General features: G+C 44.4%; 1 non-coding gene across 1 annotated transcript; it reads left to right on the forward strand.

The window, feature by feature from the left end:
* The first annotated feature begins 8,065 nt into the window (after window positions 1-8,065).
* TRNAA-AGC (transfer RNA alanine (anticodon AGC)) lies at window positions 8,066-8,137 on the forward strand. The gene has a single exon. It is a non-coding gene; the product is annotated as a tRNA-Ala (tRNA).
* Window positions 8,138-8,490: the final 353 nt, after the last annotated feature.

Raw genomic sequence — 8,490 nt, forward strand, 5'->3', positions numbered from 1 at the left:
GACTCCCCTCACCTTTGTATTATGAGACGCCAATGTGACAATGCAGTGAGTGTATGTTGCAAAACAGAAAGGATTATGTCTGAGCACACTACCCAATGGATGGTATTGTGATTTGGGAGGCTTCAGAGAGAGGTCAAAGAGGAAAATGACGGCTGAGAAAGGAAGGGGAACAGTTATCCATTCTGTTGAACCAGTAGATTTTACACAGAGGAAATTCAGGTCCGTGGCCATAGACCATTGGAGTTATAGCCACCCAGCTTGTAAATTGAAATTTTTGCCACAGGAATGACTAAACCTACTCATTCCCATAACACAGCTGAAAGATCTTTGTGACCCAGAGTGTAGTCATTATTATCTTCCCATTGGAAGAAGATGGCTGGGAGGACCCATGATAGAACAGCAGATGGGATATTGGTGGGGACTGGACCTTTGGGATGGGAAGCCCAGAGCAATGGCCATCGTGTCGGAGCTGTGAGCCCTATTTTGGCTGCTGAGAGATTCAGGTTCTCTCCCCTCGTCCCCCACATCCCGGAGTCATGGAGATTTGAATAGTGTGTTGTTTTGAAATAAGTAGTTTGCAAACATGAGCAGCTGTCGTAATGAAGGCACAATATTCAGAGAATTATTCCTCGGTTAGGGTACACAATAGCATGGGTCAAAGGACATTGCCAAAAGCAAAATAATTATGTATGGTGAGAGTCTGATATCATCCCAAGAGGCAGTCTTAAGAAAACAACCCCCCCAAACCCTTAGTATTAATTTGCGTGATGCACTTGACATTTGGTTCTGTCCAGACTCAGAAGGGACAGCCAACCTAGAGCTGAGGGAGAGGGAAAACTGACCACAGGGCACCCTCTGGTGGTGAGGCTGACCCACTACAGTTCATGGCCAGAGTCCATTGCCTTAGTGGGACAGAAAACTGGACATCTCAGGTTTTCAGTGTCCCAGATGTGGGGGGAAGTCTTCTGTTGAGCAAAGATCTTGCTGGATCCTCTTGCTGGGCTGTGTGGCAATAAAACATGCAAGCACCGTGGAATCTTCTATAAGTGGCTCATTATTGGAGAGAAGATGATGCAGGAAAAGCCCCACTGTAAATCACTGTGACAAATGCTAACTAAACCAGCACTAGGGGCCCTCTGCCTTATACAACCGTCTTGCCTTCCTTCTTTGCTTCCTTCACTTTGCTGACACTAGCCAGCAAGGGGTTCTCTTTCTTTGAAGTTGAATCAGTATTATAGTGCTGTGGAAACAGCAGTAATTGTGGTACCCCAAACCATTATGGGCTCTTCTCTTTGTGGCTCTGTGAGCCTTTGGGAAGGACAGATGGAAAGAGAAAAGCGGGAAAGGAGATAATTCAAATGATCCCTTGTCCTCTCACCCCGGGAGGGATGCCTTTAATGCTGATCAATACACAGATGTCACATCGCTTTTGGCAAAAGTCCCTTGAGTGACGAAGGGCCTGTGATCTCTGGGATCATTGCTGGAGCTGTCCTTAGCTCAATTTCATTGCAGCACCTTAAAAATGAGGGGAGGTCATATAAACAACAATGGCACCTCAACGCTACTGGGTTTTATTTATCTTTGGCCAAAGCTGATTGAGACACCCAGGAGCAGCTGGAGATGATCACACTGGCAGCTCAGCAGGACAAATTTTTCGATCTGTGCGCAGACGTCCTTGGTTATCTGTGTCATCCTTTCAGGCTGGTCATTTGTGTGTCCTGACACAACAGCAAAGCCAGGTCAGAATAAATACTATCTGGCAACCCCCACTTTGCAAATAACTGAGACCAGCCCGCTCTCACTGCAGCAGAAGTTTGAGACAACAGGTACTGGGTGGGCCGAGACGATTCTCTGTGGGAGGTTTTGCATGCCTGTGCCTCAGCCACTAGGTTCTTTTTCATCTAGTGAGTCCCTCAGGTTTATTCTTTGGGGATGGCAAGGAAGGCACAGTGATCAATGGTGATTTACCCTCATGCTAGCTTTGCTGCCACCACCCATAGTCCTCTGAGCATCCCTGGGTGAGGTGGGGAGGAGGATGGGGCCGGAGGGGAGAGGTATTCCTGCTGGCAAGGTCTCCTGTGGCAGAAATGCGTCCAGGAAGACCCTGGGCCCCAGAGGACTCCACCTCTCTTGAACAGCATCCAGAGTATGTCTCTTCACAGACAGCCTCGAAAGACGTACTTCTAGCCCATTTTGTTCAGAGCCAGTGACTCTCTTTGGGCAGTGATGCAGAGGTGTGGGCCTCATGGACAGATGCTGACCTCCAGTTGGGAGGATGCCCCAGAGGAAATCAATCAAACCACAATTTGTCACTTTTCTTTTCTTTTTCCTTTCCTTTCCTTTTCCCTTCCTCTCTTCCCCCCTTTTCCTCCCTCCCTCTTCCTTCCTTCCTTCCTTCCTTTCTTCCAATCCAAATACTTTAAACATTTAAGTACTTTGCACAGTATACACTTTTAACTAAAACATGTAAACCTGATGTCATCACATGATTGTAAAACCATTTCGATAGTCAATTAAATTTGAAATTTAAAATATTTTAATATTCAGACAGCTCCTGTCCAATCTATGCTACGAATCAGAACACTTGTTTCTAACTTAAAGGCCTCCCGGAGTCATCCTATCATCAAAAGAAACATAGGAAGTTGACCTGCCAGGAATGTGGTGGTCCTTAAGGGGATTTTCCCACTGTGCTTTTGAAGAGGATTTCATCCCCATCAAAAGTTCCTTCCCTGCAGATCCTCAGGGAAATCACTGATTGTGAAAGTTCCTTAATCAATGCCTGTGGCTGGGTGGGGGGCTTGGGCAGAGTAGCTGAGTGAGCTGGCCTATGCTGTAATCTATTATAGGCATTTGATTATCTCCAGGCATCAAACCATCAGATCAAGCTGCTAGAGAGCTCCAGGTAACAGCCGTTTACTTTGACTCCCCCTCACAGATCCCCTTGTGGGGAGATGACTCATGTTGACAGCTCTGAATGCTGCTGTTCAGCTGGACGCCTGGTCCTCACCCATAGCAAGTTATTGGACTCACTATGGGATACTGGGAAACTCTGGGACTTGATCAGCAGGAAGAGATGCTCTTTAGATGTCAAAATTTCAAGTTGACAGGCATTCCAGATCAAGAGGCTAGGCGCAGACTGAGAGTCCAGGGATTATCACACAGGTGAGCCCACACCTTCCCATCTAAGAAAGTCCAGGGTTTCAACTCTGAGGAGCAAAGCACAGCTCCAAAATAATATACTTAGCTGGGTGCTCACCAAATTATTGCTCTTATGTGGAACTGTTCACTGATTCGTTCAACAAATAATTGTTAAACACTTACTACATGTCACTGTGGGGATATGAGTGAACAACAGTTTTAATTTATTTTCTCGGTTTTTTTGTTTTAAATGTTTACCAAAGTCATAGTACAGAAGAGCTTATCATAGCAAGCAGCATTCTTGTGCCTGGTCATTACCCCTCGCCAGCGAGCTGTTTATCTTCTCATAATATGCTAAACCTCTATTTCTTGAAGTATGAATGTTAGATAATATTTTTCAACTCCCACTATGAAAAATGAAGATTTATCTCACTTATCCCATGCCCATCTACTCTCATCTCTTGTCTTCCTCCATCTGCTCAATATTTGATAATTATTATCAAATTCTTCTTATTAAAAATAATTCTTATTATATTCTTCCTTCTCACCCCAAGTTAAGGGAGAAAGGTCTTTAAGATTACCACTCAGAAAAAGTGGGTGTCTCTCCCAGAAAAGGAGACTGGCAGATGTTTCCTCCTTTAGGTACCGCATTTCTCTGAGTGACCTTTTTGTGACTGTTGCTTGTGGTAATTGTCTGAGGTCCTGGATTCTAGTTCTCTGTCTCTCACTTCACCTTTCTTTTGTGATCTGATGACTGATTTAGACTCCTTGCCTGAACGTCTGCACAGTGGCTTAAGTTCTTGCCAATAATATGGAACCGTATCTTCCCCTGATATGCAACACATCCACTGAAACCCTTTCTTTCCCTCTTTTCTTCATAAGTATAGGTAGGTTGTGCCAGGTCTTTGGGGATGGAGGGCACAGATTTCTCCTTAACTCCAAGAACTCAAACTCTCAAACTCTTCACCAAACAAAAGGATTTCCTCTCCACTTCTCTCACTCCCTCACCTTTCCTAAGCCTTGCTCTCTAGTTGCCTCAGTTGTTGACTCTTCTCCCAGTCCCAGGATGACCGGCAGATTTTTATCTCTGGTGCCACTTTGATCAGTAGCTAGTCGTGGGTGCCGTGATGCTAGGAAGATTTAGATTCCCATGGGGGATAAGATGATTGATTTCCCAACATCCATTCCAACTCAGATGGATAAGCCTAGGACAGATAGGACTATCTTCCCTGGGCCAGTGAATGATTTAGAAAAGGAAGAGCAGCCCAACTCTGAACACTGACTTGTGAGAAGCTTGCTGGGGGCTTCTGGGAAGGGTCACTTTTATCCCACACTTAGGGAGTGATGATCTCTCTGCATCCTCTGGGCCATGTTCTCCTAGATGTGATTTCTACTGAATATAAAGCCCTCTTTGAGGATTGAAGGAGAGACAGGGGAAGAAACTGGGTCCTTGACAACTTCCTTGAACCACTGAATCAGCCATTCCTTAAGGCAACCCCACTCTGGCCCTCTTGACTTCCTGCTATGCGAGGTGGTACATTTCCATATTGTTGAAGCCGGTTTGAATCAAGGTTTCCGAAGTCAAACTACCATATGGTTTTTAAAGTCACTTCTGGAATCAGTGTGAAAGGGAGCTGGGCTTAATTAGCTATGTCGGTCTAATGGATCTGATGGAGGGGTGGACTCTTGCCAGCCTGAGCCCCGTGGCTCCTCACGAACATCTAGTGTAGGGATTCTCTGTTGTGTTTGGCTCTCACTACTTCCTAGAATTGCACTTTTTAAATGTGCACCCAGTGATTATTGCTTAAAATGAGCCCCCTGCTTTTACATCTCATTCTGTGCTTTACTTCCTGAGCTGCCCAACCCAACCTACACCTGACTTCTTTTATTCCTTTTGACTCCCCTGGGTACTGACCTTTGGCTTATTCCCTTCTCATGACCATCTCTCTTCATTAATGGAGGGATTTAAAAAGCCACTCAGGAGGTGGGGTAGGAACACAGAACACTGCAGCCTCTTGGAAGTGCTAACCAGATGGGTAGTGCTGACAAGATCACATGTGAGGCCCATTCGGCTGCTGCACTGGTGATTCCATCAACTGCTAGGGCTGAGCTGGTGGATCCAAGGGTCTAGGCTAGTGCCCCTCCATCTGGCCCTCAGTGATCTGTTGGCAGCCCCCTGGGAGCTGTATGTCTGGTCAAAGAGGATGCCCTTCCCAGAGAGGAAGAGCTGTCCTTTGGTCAAGGGAACACAGACACTGTCCAATGACCTGAAGAAACACAGCTTTTGGGCTCCTCTGCTGACATTATACTATGAGCCTTTCTTAATTTCTGGAACCCTCAATGCATTTTCTGGGTCTATAAACAAGAATGATGAGGGGCTGAGTGGAAACAATGACACTGCCATTTATCAGGTCTCTTCTCTTTTATTTAATTTGGGAACAAGTTGCAGGGGCTTAACTTGTGTTGCCTGTAAACTCAACTGAGAATAAAAATGGACAATACACACAATTCATGGAAGAATTCACGGTGCCCCCCAGCAATAGCCTTGCGCTTTTTTCCCGTTTGCTAATCGATTAAAAATACGTATGTATTGCAGAGTTTATTTATTGATCGAGAGGAGAGTGAAAAGGATAGCTTCTTTAATTAAAACCGATTGGGGCTGTGAAAGTTTAATTAATTGGATGCATGTCACTTCATTTCCATGTTATGTTGCACACAGCGCTCTATTTTCATAATTAACGTGTGGTGTCAGGGTGGCGGGTGTCTGTCTAATTAACAGTCTGAGGGAAGAGTGACGTATGGGCTTGCAGAGCAGGCAGAGTGGGTGGAAAGAGAAGTCCCAGCCAGAATCCACAGTTTCTGTTCCCTGTGGCCTGTTTCTGGCTATTTTATCACTCTTTGTGCAGTAAATGCGGTTTTGGTGAATCTTCCCGGAGACTGTTGTTTGTTTGTTTCTCAGGTGTTTCTCCACCAGAGGACAGGAGGCTGGATGACACTTCCAGAGACAGCAGGGTACAGATGCCCCCAAGGTTGGGGAGAGTCCCTCTGTCCCCTGCCCTCTGAAGTCCCCCAACATTCATTGCATCTGTTCCTGGCAGGGCAACCAGCACTTGCCCACTTAGCCATGACAGACTTTTACTGAGTGTCTGCTCTGTGCAATGTATGGTGATGGGTGAGTGGCTCTGAATCCAGACTGAAGTTCTTACCAGACCTGTGACCTTGGGGAAATTACCTACCTTCTCTGCGCCTCAGTTGATAAAATGGGAATCCCTAGTAAAGGTGTCATGAGGATTAAATGACAGCATAAGTGGCATTCTTAACACACTGTGTTATCAGCCTGGAGTTACTGAAAGATCTTCTCCTTTTCCTGTGGAGCATTTGATTAAAAGCAATTCTCATTCAAATGGTTCTCTTGTAGATTATAACTCCTGACTAACTTCACTCCCGTGTCCTCCTCCTCAAATCGAAAGTCTACTTTGGCAACAGAATTCATTTCTCTCACGTGGAAAGTTGATTGTATGGATGCTTTGCTGAGACCCTTAAAGGCACCCAGCATCTTGTGCAGATGATGTCTCAAACCTGTAGCATAAGGATTCCAGCCCCTGCACAAGCTGGCCTGCTCCCCACTGCACACCTCCTCCAACCCCAGATCTCCCTCACCCCCAAGCACAGCATGAGCTGTCCTCTTCTGCCTGGAAGGCTCCTTTTCCTGGAAAAGCGAATATCCTACCAGTGTTTTGACGTTCAGCTCAAATGTCTCTTTTTTGGTGACATTTGTTGTTTGGAGTCTCTCTTTCTGACTAAATAGGAAGTTCCTACAGGCAAGGGCTGTGTCTTGGTCATCTTTGTGTCTTAGTGTCTAGCAGGAGTATAGCGGGAAGCATGATTGTTGCATGATGGATAGAAAAAGCAAAGTTTTCTTCATGTGAAATTACAGTTTCATATCTGCCTTCCCACCACACTGTTGGCTTCATTCTGGCAGGGAACTTTTCTTTTTTTCTTTTCTTTTTTTCTTTACTATTAGTTACATTTTATTTTTGTCACATGGTGTGGTTTTGTTTATTTATTTATTTATTTATTTGATTTGCAAAGTTGTATTAGTTTCCGGTGTACAGCACAGAGATTCAGCTATATATATATATACACATATATATATATGTGTATACACATATACTTTTTCATATTCCTTTAAATTACAGGTTACTATAAGCCATTGAATATAGTTCAGGCAGGGAACATTTACTTTGTTCTTCATTGTTCCTTGTTGCCTGGTACATGGTAGGCATCGATGACCTGGTCTCTATACCGCGTAGGTTTGTCGTACGGGCAAATTGATGATGCATAGAAAAGTTCTTCAGGTTTCAAGATGATTGAAACTATAGCAAGATTATTTATACTAGAACAATAGGTGCTACTGACATTATTACCATCAAACTTTTAAAATTATTACTGGCGGGTGGGTTCTTTCCTTTTAAGGGTAGATTTCCTGAAGAGCGGTAGCCTCTGGGTCTTTCTGAATGTTGTCATCGCAACTGGGGTGACGACACACATAGAGCCGGAGGCGGCCCTCACAACCCTCAGATGGGAACTCTGGAGCCTTTGCTCAGCGGCACTCATCTGAGCTGCTTGCAAATCCCATCCTATCCCTTAAAAAGAAATCCTACAACTCTCTGGTTTTCCTAATATGCCCTTCTCCTCCCTCAGTGATCTGTACAGTAAATAATGCTTCTGGAAATTTTAGAAAATCATTTGCTTTCCAGGCACCTGTATAGAGTCTAATCAATACTGATACTTATCCAAAGGGTTTTCTTTCTTTCTTTCTCTCTTTCTTTCTTTCTTTCTTTCTTTCTTTCTTTCTTTTTTTCATGAAGAGAGGTTTTCTAACTCTTCTGAATGTTCAACTTTGTATGAAATAGCAAGTCTAGGGGGAGGTATAGCTCAGTGGTAGAGTGCATGCCTAGCACGCATGAGGTCCTGGGTTCAATTCCCAGTACCTCTACTAAATAAATAAACCTAATTACGTCTCTTCATTAAAAAAAAAAAAATTAAAAAAAAAAAGAAATAGCAAGTCTTTTTTTTTCTAGTGTAAACCCCCTCAAACAAAAACCCAGCCATGAGGATTGTCACTGTGCCCCTTCTCACAGACTCGGGAGTACTTACAGGAAATCAGTCCCCATCACGTGTTCCATTTTTGCTAGCTCTTCACATTTGAATACAGTTCAGAAAACTGGATCATAGACTAGGCCCAAAGCCACTGCCATTGTCTCAGCAGTATTTCCAGCACTGGGAGCTGGAAATGACAAAGACCCAAGGTGATTAAAATAGCTCTGGATTGAAAGGACTAAGTTGTCT

The sequence above is a fragment of the Camelus bactrianus genome, chromosome 5 (genome assembly GCF_048773025.1).
Source record: "Camelus bactrianus isolate YW-2024 breed Bactrian camel chromosome 5, ASM4877302v1, whole genome shotgun sequence".
In the NCBI taxonomy this organism is placed as follows: domain Eukaryota; kingdom Metazoa; phylum Chordata; class Mammalia; order Artiodactyla; family Camelidae; genus Camelus; species Camelus bactrianus.